This window comes from Hydra viridissima, unplaced genomic scaffold (assembly GCF_058129835.1).
Source record: "Hydra viridissima isolate aposymbiotic clone 2 unplaced genomic scaffold, HvirCarnegie_v1 scaffold_8, whole genome shotgun sequence".
NCBI lineage: Eukaryota > Metazoa > Cnidaria > Hydrozoa > Anthoathecata > Hydridae > Hydra > Hydra viridissima.
The window spans coordinates 4,339,894-4,363,063 of NW_028324307.1; the positions used below are offsets into that span (position 1 = coordinate 4,339,894).

General features: G+C 27.9%; 1 long non-coding RNA gene and 1 pseudogene across 2 annotated transcripts; one reads left to right on the plus strand and one right to left on the minus strand.

Moving 5' to 3' along the window:
• Positions 1 to 15,068: 15,068 nt before the first annotated feature.
• On the minus strand, positions 15,069 to 18,172 carry LOC149884660 (uncharacterized). The gene is made up of 2 exons (XR_016454962.1): positions 16,321 to 18,172; positions 15,069 to 16,182 (listed from the first exon to the last, which is right to left on the minus strand). It is a non-coding gene; the product is annotated as an uncharacterized LOC149884660 (long non-coding RNA).
• On the plus strand, positions 16,066 to 21,504 carry LOC145200943 (uncharacterized; annotated as a pseudogene). The gene is made up of 10 exons (XR_016454961.1): positions 16,066 to 16,209; positions 16,291 to 16,449; positions 16,656 to 16,722; positions 16,801 to 16,866; positions 16,951 to 17,004; positions 17,760 to 17,804; positions 18,142 to 18,186; positions 18,291 to 18,412; positions 18,542 to 18,693; positions 21,303 to 21,504. The product of XR_016454961.1 is annotated as an uncharacterized LOC145200943 (transcript).
• The last annotated feature ends 1,666 nt before the right edge of the window (positions 21,505 to 23,170 follow it).

The window sequence follows — 23,170 nt, forward strand, 5'->3', positions numbered from 1 at the left end:
AGCAATTTCAACGAGCACTACTTTATTCAATCATTATAAGATTTTAAGAATTATGTAATATTAAAATTATTCTCATAACAATAGTTTTCTGATCATTCAAAAATTTCAAAAATACTTTAGAATTAATTTATAATAATTTTGAGTTAGAATAAAAGTTTTAAATGTGATTATAACAATCACCCCAATATTGCCTTTTGATCGGAGCTTTTCTCATTTTCGGATTCGTTGCTTTTGATTGATTAATAAAACTTAGTAAGAAAATTTGATGAAAGATGAAACCAGTACCAATGAAATAGTGAGCTTGTGCTGTATGGCAATCGAAGAGCAAAGCAGAAGTAGGAGTAATTCAACGAAAATGGATTGACAAAGAAAAAAAGGCTGTTTATTAACTGAGCAGTGTAGACGTGTTGCGGGCAGAGAGATACAATATTTCACCAAATTCAAATTGAAAACAGTTTACTCCTATAAAAATGAAATGTGAAAATCGCAGGTCTTATGACATTTAAACGTTTAAAAGATGCTGCTTTCAAAATGCTGTTGCTTTTACAATTTATGCCTGAGGAAGAATCTAACTTTGCTATTTGCTTTTTTTTAAAAAAAAATTTACATTTTTCTTAAAGATGATATGGAAGTGTGTAAACTATCAGACTCATTTGGTTTTATTGTTGACAACTCATTGACTTCCTATTAAACAACAGGTAAACACTTTGCTGGTTTGTTTATAAAAGTTTTACATTATGTGCCTGTAACGTAATTTTTTTTTTTTTTAGATATTCCATCAATAGTCTTCCTCTCCCTCACAGAACTAATTTAACAGCTTTTTCAACTATATTATCTTTTGTTCTTTCATTTTCAAAAGTATTTTAATTACTACAAAAATTCAGAGAAGCAACACGCTCTCGATCAAAATCTATTTGTGGCTAACAGGTCATTTAACTCTGTTTTATCACATTTTACTCTGCGTTACTAAAGAAAGAGGTGATATATCATTTCCTGTTTCAGACACCTTAATCTTTTGGATGCAGCTGCTCCCTTTGAAAATGCACGTAAAAGAAAATTGTATCTAAAGTGGTTAATTTTTTAAATGAGGAAGTTTGAAAGCTGCAATAGAGACTTGTTGCGTACAAAATATGAAACTTGAGCTATCTTTAAAAATTTGGTATTTTTACCTCTGTTGTAAACTTTCACTTGTAAACTTTTTTAAAAAAATCACACAGACAACCCAAAATTTTTAAAGATAGATCTTCATTTATAGTGTAGTCAAAATAGACTGAAAATGGGATCAACCTGGACAAAATTTGTAAAAATCAGTGTTTGGTATCATTAGAAGCGTAATTTTATGTAATTTTAAACAGGATAAAGTCCACCGAATAACTATTAAGGGGGAAAAAAGATATGGCAATTTTACTTAGGGTCACTATTTTACATTTTTGACAATATTATAATTTAATGGAATTCCAAATTATGCAGAGTTTGATTATTATTGTTTATTTATATAAATAAAATATAAGTTTGCATAATTTGTTTTTTAATTCTTAACAATATATAAAATGAATTTCATTTATTTATTTAATACAAGGGATTTGGTACCAAGTTTAACAAGCAATATAACAACTTATTGCTACATTGCTTTAGGCCTTTTTTTTTCTATTTAATGCCTAATATATGAAAAAATACCAGAAATAAAATGTCAAACTTTAATTTTTTTGTACAAAAACATTGAGCATTAATTATTTACTGACACATTAGTATTATTGCGCAAAATGTTTCTTCAGAAATATGCATTTTATGTTACTAAAATTACGAAAAAATGGATGACGATATTTGCATTATCTGTAAAGAAACAAACAACTTTGATAAACTTTGCATGTATTTTGAAGCTGCAATGGCCCCTATGACAACGTGTGATATGCATACAAAAATGATTTAACTAGCAGGATCGAATGACAAAGTTTATTTGATGAAACAAATGAAAAGAAAGTTAGAGCTTCGATATTGTGATGATATTGTATTCTTAAAAAGCGACGGAAAACCAAACCTCATTTGTATAAAGATATTGAGAATTTCATAATTCAGAAGACCATAAAAGAAATGGCACAAGACAACATAAGTGAATGTGAAAGAATTATTAAAACAGCTGCAAAGCTTATAAAAGTAGAAACAAATGCTCAAAACTTTAATACCAAAGAGTACCTTTCCAACTTAAATATTGAAAATTATCACGATAGCCTAACTCCTCTTCTTCGTCTTTTTATGAGAGTTTTGATAAAAGACGAACTAAAGCAATCCTCAATAGGTCAAGCAGTTACAAAAGCTGTAAGGCCAAGATCATATATACCACCATTGCTGTTTGGACTAGGTGCAGAAGCAGATCATGTTTAGCTCTAAATGGTTAATAAATCAGCTATTCAAACTAGGATTTTCCATTAGTCCGTACGAGGTAACTCGATAAATCGATACAAGCATTCAATTGTTAGAAGTGAAGGTAAAGCTATTGAAGCGTCACTTAAAAGATCTTTTACCCAATGGGTAGCTGACAATGTTGACCATAACATCTGCACTTTTGATGGTAAAGAAGCATTGCATGGCATGGGGATTATTGCAGTTGATACAAAAGATCTAAATCAACCATTAAATATACTAATTCGAATTAAAAGAGTAATGTCTCGAATAACAGTAATGTCTCGAATAACAGAAATGCACTCCCAGAATAAGATCCCAATTCTTTCGTACGATACTCCAGAAGTGTCTTGTTTGTCTAAAATCATTTTCAAGCCTATTTCTCAACTTCAGTCACCTTCAACCATACTTTTATCTACTGGAATTGATCTTCTTTGGGATTTATTAAATACATTTCGTTCAGTTAAAAATAGACCACAATGGAATGGTTTTATGCAAAAGCATCAAAAAAATGAAAATCATCCACCAAAAAGTGACATCTTTATGCTCCCTATAATCAATATTAATCCATCAGACGAAAATTGTATTTATTCTACTTTGATGTTTGTAAACCATCAGGCAAAACAACATTTTAATTAAAAAAAGGTTTGTCTGGTATTCAACGACCCTTTTGCAGCACAAGAACAAGTTCCATCTGCTGGAATAAAATTTGCTATAAAAGCTTATGGTAATGTAGAGCATTTAAAAGATTAATTATGATAAAAAAGATTCACTTAAAAATTAAACTATTTTTATATTTTTTTGAAATCAAACCTTAGGTGGAAACAACGAAAAAGAAAGCCTTACATTGATGAGAAAATATAAGTAATGCAAATGACAACATAATCCTTTAAAGATATTCAACCAGAAAGACTTCCACCAACAGAAGATGCAATAAGATATCATTCTTGAAGAGTGCACTTGCAGATTTTGCAATGGTTGAATATTGAACTTGAACCAACTGAGTGGGGATGGAGAAATCATAGCAATATCTCGGTCCCAATAATGACAGATAAGGTAAAGAGAAAAAAAAGTTGATTGAGTAACTTATGTTATGTTAAATGTTTGTCGATATGTAAAATAGGTTCAAAAATTTTATTTCATTTCAGGCTGCAGCACCAGAGCACATTCTTAGCATTATCCGATGTAACTGTAGTATTGCAACAAAGAAATCTCGCAACAACGCTGGTCCTTGTAAACGGAATGGTATTAGGTGCATGAGTGCTTGCATACAGTGTCATGGAATAGATTGTCACAATTCTATGTCTTTGTTTGATAACAACGATCAGGGAGACAACGTCGATGAAGTAGAAGATAGAAACATATTTGACAAGTGGTTCAGTTTGTTTGAATAAAATCATTTTGCATTTGTATTTTTTTTTCTCAAAAAAAAAAAAAAAAAAAAAAAAAATTTTTGGAGGGGGGGGGGGGGGAGCCCCACCCCCTGGCCTCCCTGGTGTTGATGGGGATGTAATGTATTTTTTTAAAGTTGCTTATTGCATATTATATATTTATCATTTTTTGATGACATTAATAAATAGAAAAACCATTTAGACATTTAGTGTTTTTTTAATGAAAGTGTGAAAAAATGACGTTATTGCAACAATAAATAGTGTAAATAATTTTGCCCAAGAGGTTATTTGATGGACTTTTTCCTGCAAAATGTACATAAAATTGCGGTTCTAACGATACCAAACACTTTTTACAAATTTTATCCAGGTTGACCCTCAAGTTGACTACATTACTTTTTATTCTTCTATACAGGTACAACAGCTACATCAATTTGTGGGTGTAGATACCAAAAACGCAACTTCAAAAATAATTGACAAAACGTTTTCTGTGCAGCTACATTATAAAATAAATATGAAGGGCAGTGGCAGAAAACTAACATTAGAAAAGTCTGGGTTATGAAAAGTTGTAGTTTCTAAATTAGATTTTTGTTTTCTTTTTTCAAGGTTGAGAAAAATTTAAAAAGTTAGCTAATACATTAGTTCGTATTTACTGAAGTAAAGAAAGAACTAAAAATAGATTAGATATTTTGCTTACTTTAATTGTTTATCTGTTTTACTTAAAGATGCTTTAAAAGTATCGCTACCTGGTCCGGTATAACAGCATGTAATGATTAAGCTGAAAAATTTTAATTGATAACTGTACTTTTATTTTAGACAAAGACACAACTAAATTGAAAGCTTATGCAATGCATAATTTGTAAAGTTTTTACCAAAGAAAAGATTTGAATTATTTGTCATTTTAAAATTAATTTTTGATATTCGATATTTCTTTATGTTTACTAAATCATTCACACCCACTATGAATTCTCATTGTGTGAATGATGCATTATCATAAATTGTTACAATTAGTGAATAATTCTATAATAGGTACGTGACAATTGCGTTTTACGGAACCGAATTTCGTGCTAAAATTTTGTGCAACGATTTTCGTAGTCTCTTCAAAGTTAGCGTGCTTGAGGCTGGCTCTCTGGAATAACTTTTTAGTATTCATTATCAACATAGATGATTTTTAAAAAGAAGAAAAGTTGAAGCTCATTCGTATTTGGGTTTTAATTATACTCAATTGATATATTAAAGAGTTTATTGATGTCAAAGTTTTGGTTGTACTTCTCTGGTGAAATAAATGCCCAGGATATGCTCTTTTTTTTTTCTATTCAATTTTTATTTTTAAGTTATTCATTTATCTATGCACCTGCCAAATTTCGTTGAAAAATATTATGAAGCAGTCACCCTATTTCTTTGTTACCTAATTTACATTTTTCCTGATGTTGGCGCGGGAGACAGAGGGGTCCATTGTTTATTTATATTTTTTATATGTATAACATTCATTTTAGCAATATTTGACTTGTCATAAATTGATATTGTAAACCTAGATACTTTATAGTGAAAATATAATTTAAAAAATTGTAAATTTAAAAGAAATTCTATTATTAAAACGATTTTCAGTAAATAATAAAAGACTTAAATTTTATATTTCATTTAGAAATTAAATGGAGAAAGAAAAAAAAGGTTTCACATAGTATTTCATATCATATTCATAATATAAATTAGATATGAATCAAATTACTTATGAATCATATCTAATTTAAAGTTTGAACTTTGTCTTTATTTAACAATAAATGTTTTTAGATTATAATTTATAAATAATAAATAAGTTATTTTTATATGAATTTATTAAACTGTTTTTAAATTATTATTTGGCCACTATCTAATTTTTTATGTATAACTTAAATATTTCTTTTGCTGTTTTAGATACTCAAAGTTGTAGTGAAAAGGGGTCAGCCAACAACATCAGTTAGTTACTTTCTGTAATCAATAGCTCAGTAGTTATTATTATTATATATATAAAAATAAATTATATATATTAAAACAATATATATATATATATATATATACACACACATAGACAAAATGTTTATAGTGTCATTTAATTTAATACTTTAATTGTTATTTGATCACATATGCATAACTTTTCCATGTTTAAAGTGATCAAAATCAAGTTAAGTTTATTGGTTTTTAATTTATTTTGGATAAATGTTGCAAATTTCTTAATTACTTTGGTTTGCAGATACCCGATATTAAAGATGCCGAAACAGTTTCAAGCACTTTTACGATAGATGATGTGACAGACAAATCTCAGGTTAAAAATTAAGCTGACTTTTTTATAAAAAAAATATTTTAAATACTTAACATTTTAAAAACTTAGAAAAACACTGATTTGGTTCTAAACATTTGAAATCTTTCTTAGCATTATATGAAATAAAATCAAGAAAAACTGATAAAAAAATCTCTTACTTCATATTATTGTTAAATATTCTAGGTAGTTCAAAACAGCCAACATTGCCTGATGAAGAAATGCCTAAAAAAGATCATGTACCTATTAAAAATACACTTTTTTTACACAATTTATAAATCAATGTGAATAAAGTAAAATTCCAAAATTGTCAGAAATTGTTATTTAAAACTTAAATTTTTAGAATCTAAGAAAAAAGAAACCACATCGATTTTTCATTTTTTGTAAAAAGTATACATCATATTTAACAAGACACATAAAGCTCATGCACAAAAATCATCCAGAAGTTGAAGTTGCATTATCAATTAAATCAAAAAAAGAAAGAGATGAAGCTTTTGGAGTTTTTAAAAGAAAAGGCATTTTGGAAGTCAATGTAGCTGAAGCTGGAAAAGCGGAACCAAAATATGAAAGAGAACGAGTGGCTGAGAAATACAAGGAAATTAGTTATTGCAGTCAATGCCTTGTGTTTGTTTCTAAACGATTCTGGCATAATCATGTGAAGTCATGTCAAAAACACTCCTGTCAAAAAGTTCTTCCCGTTCCAGTGGGGCTTCTAAGATTACCTGAAGAAGCAAGATTAAGTGAAGAATTTAAAAAAAACATCTTATCACATTTTCGAACAGACAAAATTGGTCAGATTTGCCTAAAAGACAAAACAATTCTTAAAATTGGTTCAGTTTTTTATGATAAAGAAAAGAGGAAGTTTGATAAAGTTATGGAAGCAAGAAGCTCTGTCAGAAATGCTATGAGACAATTAGCACATCTTTATAACTTATTTTTACACTGCAAAAACTTACCAATACAAAGTAAAGATTCTAGTAGTATGTTTTTGCGCTCTAACTTCTTTGCCTTAAGAGAATCAATAGATATTTTAACAGAAAAGACTGATTCAGAGATCAAAGCTGGTTTAAAACAAAATTTATTTTATTTAATAAAACGTGCTGCAAAAGTACTTAAAGCATTATATTTATCGGAAGCAAATGACAGTGATGCTAGTGAAACTGACAAGTTTGTTAGTGTTTTAGAAATGTGGGAGGACTTTATCTTTGCAGATGCCACTTACAAACTAAATAAAAACAAAAACGTAAAATCCCGTAAACCATCTGAACTTCCAGTTGAAGAAGATGTAATTGCTTTTCGCAATTTTGTAATTACAAAAATGGCAGATTTAGCAAAAGATTCCTACAAAAGGTTTGACTCTGAATGTTTTGTTGAGCTTCGGGATTGCGCATGTGCAAGACTTACATTGCTAAATGCTAGAAGAGGTATGGAGTTACAACTACTGTTTTTAATACTATTTAATAAATTCTAAAATAATATCAGCCATTAAAATCAGATATTCTGAGTTTTATTTTGTTATAAATGTTAACAGAACTTTTAACTTTCATATTCTGCTGCAACTTTTGTTTTTTATTTTTTTAAATGATGCCTAACAGAAATTTTTTACAATGCTTAATTTCCAATATTTTAATTACCATACATTAAGAGCAACTTGTTTAGCTATATTAAAAGTTAATCAACTTTTGTGAAAAGGTTGCTGTATAATTAGAATTATAATTCTGCTTGTCATTTCAGGATGAACTACTTCCAAATAACTTGCATCTTAGTTTTTAATAATTACTAATCTTAGTTTTAATAATAACTAATCTTAGTTTTTTATAATTACAAAAAGAATTCTAAGCTTAAGAAAAAAAAAATTAGAGCTTGAAATTGATGTTAATGTAACTTTAAATAGTGTTAATTGAGCAACATAAACTTGTGGTTTTATATGCAACTTACAATTGATTAAGAATTTTATATTATAAAATATATTTTGTAAAACAATAAGGTTTTCAACTAGTAATTGTGAGATTGACATAAAAGTTTGTTATTCTCACAACCTTTGTGGCTTTAAAATCTGTGTACCTGATTTTTTATGCTATTTACATATTAGATCTCTTTTTCAAATCTATGCCTACTGTTTTAAGTGATATAAGAAGGTCAAGAATTAACACATGATTGATAAATAAATAGTTTTTGCTAAAAAAAAAAAATTAAACAAGAATCCTCATAAAACAAATTAAGTAAATCATGACTTAAACTATTTTGATACTTAAGATTATTTCCTATGACTAAAATAAAATTGTTCTAGGAATTGAATATTAACAGATTTAAATAGTACAAATAATTATTTATATTGGTAAACTAAAAAAACCTAGTAGATTAAACACATCAAATGGTAGATCATTATTATATATATATATGGCAACATTATAAAGGCTAAGTATCAATAAATATCTTTTTTTATTTTTTTTACACTTTTATAATGATAATAATAATAACAATAATAATAATAATAAAAACAATAATAATAAAAACAATAATAATAATAATAATAATAATAATAATAATAAAAACCATAATAATAATAATAATCATAAAAACAACAACAATTATAATAATAATAATAATAATAATAATAATAATAATAATAATAATAATAATAATAATAATAATAATTAAAACCATAATAATAATGATAATAATAATAATAAAAACCATAATAATAATAATAATAATAATAATAATAATAATAATAATAATAATAATAATAATAATAATAAAAACAACAACAACAACAATAATAATAATAATAATAATAATAATAATAATAATAAATAATTAATCTTATTGTTCTTATTGTTTTTATTATTATTGTTTTTATTATTATTATTATTATTATTATTATTATTATTATTATTATTATTATTATTATTATTATTGTTGTTATTATTATTATTATTATTGTTACTATTATTATTGTTACTATTATTACTATTATTATTTTTATTATTATTATCATTATTATTATTATTATTATTATTATTATTATTATTATTATTATTATTATTATTGTTATTGTTATTGTTATTGTTATTGTTATTGTTATTGTTATTATTATTATTGTTACTATTATTGTTACTATTATTACTATTATTATTTTTATTATTATTATTGATATTGTCCTTACTCAATTGTCCTCATATTATATTTAGCTTTTATATATACAAAATATGGTATATATATAAGAAAAATAAATAAAAGGATAATGCAAGTTGAAAAAAATAAAATTTTAAAGGTGTTTTTAACTTAAAAATTACTTATATAAAACAAACTATTTAAATTTTATATTGGCATTTTACATATAAGGTGGTGAACCAGCCAGGCTTCATCTTGATGAATACCAGCAAGCTATTGAAAACACATGGATAGACAAACAACGCTTGTTTGATCTAGATGAGATTGATCAAAAGCTAGTTGAAACTTTAAAGATAATTTTTATGTCTGGAAAAGGAAACAACGATCTAGTTCCTGTTCTTATTCCTCCAGATATTCTTCCAGCATTAAAAATTATAGCTAATAGAGATAAGAAGAGAGGTAAATATACCAGAAGGAAATAAGTTTTTATTTGCATGTACAAGAAACTCTGAAGGACATACATCTGGTTGGAATGCTGTTCATAGTGTGATTCAAAAACTAAATCTAAAAAAACCAGAAAACTTGAAAGCCACTACAAATCGACATAGAGTGAGTACATTATTTTCTGCCCTTGATTTACCTGAAAAGGATAGAGCAGTATTTTTTAAGCATATGGGTCATTCAAAAGAAATTAATGAGAATACCTACCAAGTACCACTTGCTTTGATGGAGATAACTAAAGTTGGAAGACATCTTCTTAATTTTGACTCAAGTAGGTTTAACTTTTTATTATAATTTGAGAATTTATCATATAGATGTTTGATGTAGGAAAAAGAGCACTTTAGCTCATCTCTTAGACAAAAAAAATAAAATTTTAAAAACATCTTTTTTATTTTATTTTTCTAAAAAGATGGAAGTTATTCCAAGGCACTTAATGAGAACTCAAGGTTCCCTCAAACTTTAAATCTTGTATCTAACAAAACTGATGTTGAATCTAAAAATGACATAGATAAAGCTTATGCTGACTCATCAGCTGAAAGTCAATAAGGTAGTTTACCGTTTTTGTTGAAATTTGTGGTAACTTTTATATAAAATATGAATAACTTTAGTATTTTATGTTAGTTTTCTTAATAATATAAGAAAAAGTCTTTTTGCATAAATTTGCACTTTTTGTGCAAATTTATGCAAAAATTTCAACATTTTAGATCTGTTCTAATGTTTCTAAATTTACTGTTTTTATTTTAATTTCCATAATATCTCAAAAATTTTATTTTAGATTTTTGTTAAAAACTTTTTCAGCTTTTAATAAATAAATAAACTTTGTTTCAAAAGTTTCGCATTCTTATTTAAATTTTAACTACCTTTTGAAATCATGCAGAAGGTCAAAAATTACCTTTGTGTAACTGGATGATCTAGAATCAAAGTTTTAAACACTGTTCTTAATTTGACTGTCAGAATTTAGTATTGTTGAAAAGCAAGGTTTTTAGTAACTTATATTACTTGTATTCTTAGAAATTGTGAAAAGAAACAAAAAGAGACAAAAAGCGGAAGAACCACAAAAAGATTTGGCAGGTACCTAATTATTTAGTAACAAGTATAATTTTAAATTAATTTTTTTAAAATGATTAACTGTTTGAAATGTTCCTGAGATATAAATAAATCTGTAAACTAGAGAATCATATTTATAATAAAAAATGTTTTTATATAATTTGGCAGCCAACCATTATTGGGTTAGAAAAAAAAAACATTTTAAAGGTTTTTAAAAATGAAAAAAAAAATAAATAAAAAAACAAAATGAAAAAAAACCACAACAATAAATGATTAAAATAAAATAGAAATACTTCAATGGCACATGGCGCTCCAGTGATAATCACATTTTTATTTGCTAGAACAAAAAAAAAAAAAAACACAGAATAAATGAAAAAATTAGAATAAACATTTAAAAAAAGAAATAACAAATAAACTAGATTTAACATGACCAACCTTCTCCTAATAGTTATTTATATGTTATATAAATTTGTGATAAGAACTTTATTTAAAAGTAAAACTTTGCATGCTGTTGATAATTTATACATTTTTTCAAACACGCAAGAATTTGAACAACATTTAAAAGAAAACTAACTGACTGCAAACATTAGCTTTTCGCTCATTATTTAAAACATAAATTTTGTTTAAAATTTTTTAATTTTTGCAGTAAACTGTTTTCTTTCTCTTTTACCTCTTATCGTCATTATCCTATGATTATCTTAAACATTATCATTTCATAATATCAGGAATTCTATTTACTTTGTATTTGCATATACTAGTTGAGACCGAGGAGTAGCTGCCTCTCGGAAGAAATAATATGAGTTTTAAGATTAGAAATAGTATAAATGTTTTTGGGGAGATGTCTAGACTCACGGAGATGAATAAGTTTAATTGCTATGCATAGTTGACAAACATACACAACAAAACACCGAATTGTTTCATATATGCTTGTCTTTTTACAATGTTAACACGTACAAAAGTTTGATGAGCACGGTTAAAAGAATTTAAAACTTAAATAACCCAAAAGAAACATTTTTGTATAACGCAGGTTTAATTCGAACCTTGAACAAGCTTTGATCAGTATTAGAACAATCCACTATGCCACGCGGACTTTAGGATAAGTTGTTGTTATTTTGTATATATATACATTTTCCAAACAAAAATTTTCTTCACTGTATTTCTGTTAAAAAAGAAGACTAGACAATACTTACGAAATTATATAAACAAAATTTTTTTATACACAAAATTTTATGCTAATAATAAATTGTAGGGGACAAGATTGGGAGAAGGTAAAACATCTGTACTTTGTTCTAATTACTAGTGTAGTGGTTAAGTGACTTTGTCCTCAGGGCCATAATTGTGTCACCGTGGGGTTTCGAAGAGACTATAGCACTAAGTCCCATAATTTACACCACCATTTGATCCCACTTCTAGGCTAAAATGAGCACGAACTGAAATTTCGAAAGCATCAGTATTTTTAAAGTATAAACATTTGAGTTGAGGGTTTTCGTTACTATTTATTATTCTAATTCTTTTCTTTCTCTAATTCTTTTCTTTCTCTTCTTCTTTTCATCATCATATTTCAATGATCATCTTAAATGTTATCTTTTCCTTACATCAAAAACTTTTTTTTTTAGTTTTTTACTTTTTACATGTTATCTAAATAAATAAATTAAAAAAACTGATTAAGATACTTTAAAGATATTCAATTTTTATCGAGAGTAAAGAGAAAGCTTTCAGAATTACTTTCGAGACAAAATTTTTTTCTCGTACGATAAACATCCAGGCAATTTAATTAACCCTTTTTCGACTGACGGGACTTATATATCCCACTACATTAACTCCTGTCTTTCTCTTAAACCGGTTCTTTTTTTGCTTTAAAAATATTAGCCCGTAAAGCCTGACAGGACTTATTTGTCCCACCTAAATTTTTATAAAAAGGTAGTGTATGCAAAACTTTAAAACACTTAAACTAAATTTCAAATATTTAGTTACACATTAAAGAAGCTCTTAAAAAATTCTCAACACAAATAAAAGTATGTAAAAATAAATATAATAGGTTTGCTTTTACAAAAAAAATACGCTTGATTTCCTTAAAAACCACCATTAGAGATCACATCTAAATTAAAAAATAATTGATGACAAATAATGAAATATAACTTTAAAACAAGACTAAAAACCAAGTGAAAACTTACGCAATAAGTAAGTTTTCACTTGGTTTTTAAGTCATGTTTTAAAGTTATATTTCATTATTTGTCATCAATTATTTTTTAATTTAGATGTGATCTCTAATGGTGGTTTTTAAGGAAATTAAGCGTATTTTTTTTGTAAAAGCAAACCTATTATATTTATTTTTACATACTTTTATTTGTGTTGAGAATTTTTTAAGAGCTTCTTTAATGTGTAACTAAATATTTGAAATTTAGTTTAAGTGTTTTAAAGTTTTGCATACACTACCTTTTTATAAAAATTTAGGTGGGACAAATAAGTCCTGTCAGGCTTTACGGGCTAATATTTTTAAAGCATGTATTGCTCGATTTATGGCGTAAACCGAAAATCAAAGAAATGGTGGCACCGAATATTTTTATAAATACTTTAATAATACTTAGCAGACTACCCAAAATAGGACGCCCAATCTTATCACCTTCTTTATCAACAAAAAAAACGCCGAAATTCTAATTATTCAATACCTTTGTCAATTAGAGGAGAAAATCAAGGCATTCATTGACCTTTTTATGAAACTAACCTTGGAAGATGTGAAGTATGCTCAAAAGAAAAGGTTGAGTCAAGACCACATTTTAAATCCACTACTTGTAAGATTTTTTTGTGCATAAATGAAAAATAAAAAGTTTTTCGAAATATCATAGCATTTAAATAAAATGTGTTTAATAAGAAACACTTTGTTTTTTCTTTATTTAACTAAAAATTTTTTTAAAAAAAGGCTTTTATGGCCTGACGGGACATATTGGTCCCACTTCAGTTTCCATAGTAACAATCACTCTGATATATTGAAAAAATGTGTATTGTCTATTACTGGACCATAATTAGTATATTTCAATTGTATATTTTATTAAACACCAGCGTTTTCCACCCTTAGGCCTTAAAGGGTTAATAAATAAGCTACTTACGGCTTCGTGTTTTTTTAAAAATCTCTAAAACTTTGTTATACATGAGTTGTATTGTTTGGAAAACACGTAACAGGTTTGTTTTCATAATGCTTTGTTTTTTATGAACTTAATTAAATTTCCAAAGCTTTATCATATTTTTCTCATATCATAGAAATAGGATTTAACAGTAATGTCTTACTGTTCGTTTTACACAAATTAGGTCAAATAGTAATAACTATGATAATGAATTTCTAACGCATCTTTGCTATATGTTTCAGGTAAATATAAAGTTTCTTGTCGTATATTGTATTTTATACGTCTTCATCAAGTAAGATTTTAACAAAGATTTTTTGAACTACATCTTCCGGCCAATTATTTAACGCATCTTCATTTATTGCATTAATCATTATCAATTTCAACGTGGTTCTTTCTAGGTAATACTTTATCTAACAAATTATTTAACGCTTCTTCATATTTTCTCATTTCATAGAAATAGGTTTTTTTTTTTCTCAACTTTATTCGTCCTTTCTAATGAGATGTTTTTCTCTACGAAGTAGTAATAGCAGTTATGTTGCAGCAAATACTTGTTCAATTATCTTTTCGGCTATTAGCATCAAGTTATTAACAACAACTTCCTTAATTTACTTGCATCAATGAAAAGTTATGCTTTCTCTTTAAAACACCTTTCTTTATTTAGTTGCAAGTGTCTGTGCTTTCTCGTATTCAATTTCTAACAAAACATCGTCTAACTTTTAAAACTAAGTCGTCAAATTTCTTAAACTTTGACGCTTCATAGATAACATTGAGGATTTTATAACTATATATAATGTTAAAAACGAAATACTTTACATCCTTAATCATTTGGTAAACATTTGGTTAATATAATCTGATGTCGTTAGTCTTAATAATAGATCTAAATAACAAGTAACACAAATAACAAACTTACTAACTTTTGGAAGTTGAAAAATAGGTGAAATAATTTTAATGGTTTACAATTATCTGATGGAAGACGTTTTAAATATCATTGTCTTCTGTGATCAAAAAGCTTTAACCGTATTCCAGACATGGTTCAACAATGATGTTAATCGAAAGTACAATTCATTCCTTTGATGATGTTGCTAATTCATATAGATCAAACTGAAGTGTTGCAGGTTTGTCTTAATACCAATACACAAGTTGCTCCGTTTGTAACATTTACGTGTTATTAAACCTTTTTAACTCTTTGTGCTGCTATTTTTGAAGTTATAAATTTAAGTAAAGATTTACAAAAATACTTTTTAAGTCTTATATATGGGCCTTATTTTTAATTCCTTGATAAATCTCTTTAAATAGCTAGATGATGAGGATGAAGCGAAGTCTATTTTTACTTAAAATTGTTTTTTTTTGCATACTTCTGTTTGAGTGTGTGTAAAGACAAATTTTCCCCTAATATCTTATAGTTCTCATAATCAGAGTCAGTTGACATTAGGACTTCGTTTTGCTTTGTTTAAATCCTTTGGCAATTTTTAAATATGAAAACATCTTGATTGATCAAATCAAAAGAATAATTAGATTCAATATACTTAAAACCATGAAGGTTTAAGTTTTTAAAACCTCTTTTATAACTGTAAAACAAACCATTAAAGATTTTAGTAAAATATCTACCTTTATCTTTATTGTCCTAAATTTCTTTAAATAATCACATATGAAGTTTGATAATTGCATAACTACTTAGTGTCCTTGCTCTAATTCCACTGACTTAAAAAAAAACTTTCTGACATAACTTGCAACATGCAGAAAAATGATCACCATAAATTACTTGGATCCAGTGAAAGTCAAACTCTTGCAATTTAGTATATTTCATTTTTCTCTAAGATATCTTAAAAATATAAATAAACAGTTGAATTTTTGAAAACTTAATGAAGAAATTTAAAAAATTATGTACAATGTAATTATTACACTTATTGAGACCAAACTTAACACACAACATTAATTTTGCATTCATGTAAAAAGAACAACAACATAATCGGAACGGAATAGTCACGTGTTAAAGATATCCTTGTGATAAAATTATCGCAATATGATTGGCGCACTGGTAGTAGCAAAATTCGATGGCTTATTGTCAGTGCATCTGCACTGGTAATAGATTTTACGGTATAATATACATATATGTTTATGTAAGTATCTGTAACAAGGTTGTTTGTTAAACAATTTTTTTTTATTGTAATTTTTAGCAAAAAAAACAATTATTATGAATATGTACATGGGTCAAGAAGGGTCAACCGACTTCTTCCTTTTTTGGTTCTTCGGGCTAGAAGAGTTCCTAGAGCCTGTTTACTTAAGCTCTACAGTTATGAAATCAATAACTCTTCATAAGAAAACATGGCTGAAGAAAGTATGCTTGTTTTTCTAATTTTTCTTAGTGTTTGTTGCACAAAAGCAATCATAATATCTTTGTTCTATTTCTTCATTTAAGGGCGATGTTGTAACTTTAAAAATCAATAACATCAACTACGAAGTCAAGCTTTATGCTAGAGGATCTGAAAAGGATTTAAAAACCAAAATGAAAGATCTGGAGAAGTATATTAGTGATGGTGTTTCCACTGACACCCTATTTAAAGATGTTAGTGCTAAGGTATTTTTTCATGACATATTTTAGTCTTATGAATATTGTCTATTTGAGTTCTTTCCAAAAGTTTTGGTTTTTATATTTTCAGTTAGAACTACTTTTTATAGATAAACTCACATTATAAACTACCAATTTTTAGTACTGGTATTTGTTTTCTAATATATTCCTATAAAATGGACAATAATTTCATAGAAGGAGACATTTAATTTTAGCTTGTTACTGAGCAATCATCTGCTGATTCTGATGAATATCAAGATTGGGGCTTACCTGCAGACTCCTGTATGTTACTTTAAATTATCTAGTTTCATATTTTTTTTTAAATATATCTATGGTTACATTCAGCTCATTTCATTTTAGTAGCCAGAGTCAATAAAGAAAATTCACTTCTTGCAGATTTGGAAATGCAATTTGGTTTAGCCACAGGTATGTTAATAATTGCTAGAGTATATTTCATATAACTTTTATCAATCTATCTTCTATTATCTTATCAAATGTTTTTTTTTGTAGAATCAACACCTGCAAAGAAAAGGAGTCTTGATGCTGAAGATGTCATTCCAAAAAGTTAGTTTTATAAGCATATATCATGCAAATATACATTAGTAGATTAAAATATTCAATTTTGGAACAGCATAATTTAACTGAAGACATTTTTCAATAGTTTTCATTGTATTTTCTTTAATAGTTATTATTAATATTTTATTGAGTTAATTTATTTAAATTAAAAGATATTCTAGATATATGGGTCAAATCATTATGTTTCAACCGATTAAAAGAAAACTTTGTGGGTCACCATCTCTGATGAACTATTTTAAAATTGAAAAAATAGACTATTTTTTTAATCCTTATATTGAGGGGGCCATTGTGTAGTGTTTAAAAGGCTATATTTTCTAAACCAATGCAATTGGATGTCTGAAATTTCAAATTTAACCTATCTACATAATGTAGATAATGATATGTAAAATTTCAGGAAAATTAGAGATGGTGACCAACAGATCATTGGCTGAACTATAATAATTTGACCCATATACAAAGTTTTTGTTTCTACTTCAGCAAAGCTTAAACAAAATTCAAACTACTATACAAATAAATTAATTTATAAAAGGAGTTCCTGTGTGGGGATGCACAAATGATTTGGATATATTATTATATGATTTAATTTGTACATTATTTTGATATTTCATGGTGCTGTTAGTTATATAAATCTTTTAAATAATAATGTCCCAGCGTAATACTACTTAAGTATGTGCTTTTAACAAACAATACCTTAATAAAATTAGATAGCATTATTATCAATGTATATTTTTTTATTATGACAGAACATGATGTTGTGCCTCTATCAGCTTCATCATCATCATATATAAGTACATTATTAGCTTTAATAATTACCATTGTTGTTTTTGTTTACATTTACTTTATGATTTAAATAAAGTTACAATATACCATGTTAATAACACCATGTTACTATTGTTAATGAACCTTATGGTTGATTAACAATAGTTAATTTACCCATGAATGAGCAGGCATTAATTAACCTTGTCTTAAAATCATGTGCTACACACCCTAAGATTAATGCTATGTTATGCTCTAGCTTCATAGGTAATATCATATATTCTCACAATTGATCAATTGCAGCTTTTTTGGTTTAGTTGTCTATTTAATTCATAAGTATTTGCATACGTTTTTCTGCATTTGTTTCAGTTGCGGCTATCAATAACCAAACAAAGGTGTTGCAGGAGTCTAACAGTATGTAATTTTTATGATTTTAATAAATAATTGTGATAATAATGCTGGTAGTTTTTACCAGCATGATCATCACATTTATTTAACTTGTAAATTATATTGTATAGGTGTGCTCATTAATACCGGAAAAGAGACCAATCGCCTTTTACGGTCGATTCAACAGCTCCATTGAGAGACTGTCAATTTGCTCAATAATGAGGGCTCAGTCAATCAAGCGACTGAGGTTGATGTAAGTAGATCAACAATTGTGCTAATCATTTTTGATTGGCACAATTATTGATTGAACAAATTAAATTTTGTTGTCTTCTTTTTGCAATTTTGGCAAAATGGTTTTCTAATTATTTTTGAATATTGATAGGCTACATTTGTTGATGCAGATGGGCGAAGCAGACGTTTAGACACTTTAAACAGGTCGAATGCAAATTCATTTGCAATTGATTACGTCAAATGCAAATTTGGGCCAGACTATATGTCAAGTCTTATCCTTGAGCCCCATGGAAAAGCTGATAGGTAAGTTTTAATTAGGGCATGCGGCGCTACTCCACTTTCTCCCCCCCCCCCCCCCCCTAATTTTATGATTGATTCTGATAGAGAATTTTATGCTGATTAAGAATCGTATAAAAACATGGGTCTCAAAATCAACGGAAAGTGCTCTAATCTGATGTCGAAAGTACAAAAATATACCACAAATCGCTAATATTCGCCATCTTGAATTCACTAACTTTACGGTTGATATTGTTTTTAACCGCAAAACATTGCCAGCCTGGTTTTTACTATAAGGAATTTTTTCTGGTTTAATATAGATAGCGATTCCACGGCTCAACGAAAAACATCTGACGTTTGACAAAAAACACGAAATTTTCTTTTTATTTTCTTTTCTCTTTTTATAACAAGTATTTATTTATGTTTTTTTGAAGAATAGATTCTAAGGATTTGTATACAGAAATTATGTATATATATATCTATATTCCTTCGCATATTTTATGACGTTTTTTATTTTTATTTTCGCGACGTAAGAATCATTGTATATGTTTATTTGAATTATAAAAAAATCGTCTGGAATGGCTAATATAGACGCGTAAGTTCTTTCCAGAGCTATCAGGCAGACGATCGAGTTATAAAGTTATAAAACGTGTCGCTCTTGCGAAATTGCGATTCCTTCTTATGAAATTTAGTTTTGTAACAGAATTTACGATTATTTTTTCGGTTATTTTTTTTTTTTTGTTATTAAAGAAAAAAATTAATTGGAAAGACAAACTTTCATGGAGTAATAAAAAAGGGCTTTCTTAATGTTCTTTGCAAAAAATGTTCTTAATAATTTTGTGTGGCTATGAAAATAGCCGTTTTTTGATTTACACAACCTTAGGCATGAATTATAATGTATGTTACGTTTGATGCACACAGGATGTCAAACAGGATATGCTGTTAAAACTTGATCCCAAAAGTGAAAAAACCGGTGTTCGGAAAATCTCTGCATCCACATAAACTCGGATAAATAATCAGCTACCATTTCGCGATTAGTTGGCCCCATCATTGATTTGAATTTTGCTTTTGCTCGACACCACATAGCTTCCACGTGATTTGTTGTTACACCTGTCTGTGGATCTACAAAGTTGAGGGTGTGGTTAACGGTACCATGTAAATATGCTGGAGCTTGCAAATCATTATATGCTCTCCACATGTCACTCCAGACAATAGAGCCAGGAAGTATCCATTGATGTATGATAGGAATTAATGTTGCAGCATCGCGGTTCTGGACAGGAATCAAAAAGCCTTTCTTCGTTGCAGGTTCATACCCACCAAATATCCACTGCTGCGGGATTATTCTACCAACTTGATATTTTCTTCGACAAAAAACAGATTCATCTATTTCAACAATGCACCCTGGACCGCCTATTGGATCAGGATTATTGAGGAAATATGAGACGCAAATGTCTCTGCAAAATTGATTCCAATCAACAATGGTGCTGTCGTTTCCGATATTTAACTCTTGCCTTAAATCACTTATTGATAATCCCCGGCTCTTACCTGCACTTCTACTCCAAGCGTAAGTTAAGCCCAATATTTGCCACAATTGTAGGTGAGATTTCTCAAAGAAGCTGCCTTTTCTAATGTTAAAGGTTCTTTTGCAGCGCTTGACTGGACATCTCCAAATAACTTGATCAACTGACCCATTCTTTGTTTGCTGTGTGCAGGGCACGTTACATACACTACAATTCATGCTTTCAGCGAGTAAACCATAAGTTCTGCACCAGTGAATTGTAGCTTCGATATCGTATTTGAATTTTGCTCCTATTTCTGTCAAAGAAAGTGAGTCAAAAACGTCTATTGTTGGTCTTCGAAGAGCCATGATATGTAGATAAATGAAGAAGCAGAAAAACTATTCTGAAGCACTCCTTTTTATATGACAAACATAATGAAAATGAATTCACGGGGGGTTAACTTGAAGTTTTAAAAGAAAGTCAATAGTTTTAAAGAATTATTTTTATAATTAAAAAATTTTTATCTTGTTTTAAAGTGAATTGTAAAATATAATCAATGAAAGAATTTTTCAACTTATTTGACAAAAGTTTTAAAAGACACTCAAGCTAACAAACTAAGAATCCAGTTGAAGCAAATTGACGCGATAAGAGTAAATGCCATTGAATTTCATTACCTGGTAAGAGAAAAAAAATGCGGTCAATACAACTGATTATGAAACTTAACGCACCGGTTCTTTGTTCTTTTATTCGAAATCTTTTATATAAAAAATAAAAACCAGGCTGTTGATACTTTGAAAGGATAACTTTTAAACATAAAAAAATCACTTTTCAAGATGGCGAATATTAGCGATTTGTGGTATATTTTTGTACTTTCGACATCAGATTAGAGCACTTTCCGTTGATTTTGAGACCCATGTTTTTATACGATTCTTAATCAGCATAAAATTCTCTATCAGAATCAATCATAAAATTAGGGGGGGGAGAAAGTGGAGTAGCGCCGGGCATGCTTATGTAGGTAGTGTTATTTGGCACTTCGCTAATTTAGTGCCAATATCAGTTAGCTATTTACACGATCTATAAAGTAGGGGAGAAAATTGACATTCTAATATATCTTTATTTCAAATTATAAAACCGCAGTTCCTAATGCAGCAATGCGAGATCTGAAGGAGCAACTTACAAGAGTTTTCGCCAATTATTCGTGGGCGTGTGTAAGACGAAGTCTAAATCAGAGTGGCCTAGATATGAAGAAAAAACGAAAGTCGTCAGTCATGCCATTGTAATTGTATGCAATGTAATTGTACTAAAGAAAAACAGTATCTGCTATACTAATTATTTAGATTTTAATATGTGAAAAATTTATTTTACACAGAATGAAATTTTATTTCAATAAGAAAATATTACTTCCAACTTAAGCTTACGGATTTCCTATACGAATCTAAACCTAGCCTACAGCATACTATAAGAATCCTATTTTGATCCTTCAAGATCTTTTAAAATTTTCTTTTAGATCTTATGTGATGTGATTATCTTATGTGATGTGATTATCTTTATCTTAGATCCTGTGAGAATTCATTAAAATCCTACAAGATCCTTCAAAAAGATGCTTATAGGTCTTACAGGGACTTGTGCAACTTAACCCACAAGATTCTTGTAGGATCTGTAAGTTCAGTCAACTAGGGGCAGGTTGATTTACCTTTAGATTGATTGTATATGAATTTCTTGTAACACCTTTTCTCGGGTTATTTTTATTTTGTTATTTTCGGGTTTTTTTGTCGGGTTTAACGCTTTTCTTAAACAGAGTTTTACTCATAAAATATTATTTTAAAATGGTATCCTTCCATTATTTCTATTTTCTGATGTTTTTCACATAATAATTACCCTTGATGAATTACTAGCTTTGTTTTTTAGGTTAATTATTTAAATTAACCAAAATATCCTTCTCTATCGCCATAAGCATCAAAAACTGCAAATTATCTTGTTACAAGGAAAATCTGAGTCTATTTTTTATAATTTTTATTTTGGAAAAACTACGTTCACGCATGGCCTACTATATTACACGGCCGTATATGTTACATTTTAGAGGCCGATTCTAAGAGGCCTATTTATAAATAAGATGGCTGCGCAATTACAGAGAAAAAACATATCTCATGCGAAATAAATGTAATATTACGAGTACAAATAAAAAGTATTCACAGAAAACTGGCATTTTGTGTTTTCATACCAGCGATTTATGTATATATAAACATATATATCTATGTATATTATATATATTTGTGTCTAATATACATTTTTATATCTGTTAATAATACATTTAAATTGACAACAACATTGGGAATTTATAAAGAAATCACAGGTTAAGGTTTATGTTCTTTTATATATTTTATCCATTTCTATGTTTTATCTATTTATAATATTTGTTTGTTTTTTTAACTTTACTTTTGTCTCTGTCTACTTTTAAAACTTTTAACAGCATCTTTTCTTACAGTGGCATTGATAAGGTTCTGCTTATTGTTAAAAAAGATATTAATTATAATTTTAGAAGCAAAGTTAAAACCCCATTCTTTGTGTAAATCACAAGTAAAAGTAATTGTTGGGAAGTATTTTGATAAAACAAAGGTTGATACTTCTTTGACATTAGCCCCTTGTTTAGTTATTAAATTTGAAAGTTTATCTAAGACTGCAAAACATCCACATGTAAAATCTTTGAGTGAAAGTGAAGGTACAGTAAGACCACCTCTTGAAAGTAATTGTAGATATGGACAAATAACTATATTGTTTGTATCTGTAGCTAGCATAGATTTGCAATAACTGCATTTGCTTCTTTTTATCAATTTCTTAGCTATATAACCAGCAATTGTTGTTGCAACCTCTTCTGTATCAGGTAAGAGAGTTGATTCAGATATCTCATTTGAGTTTAAATCTAATATTTCCAGTAATTCTTTATTATTAGGGTTATTATGGTCTTTCTTTAGATCCTCTTTCCAAAAATTTACATTCTCCTTAAT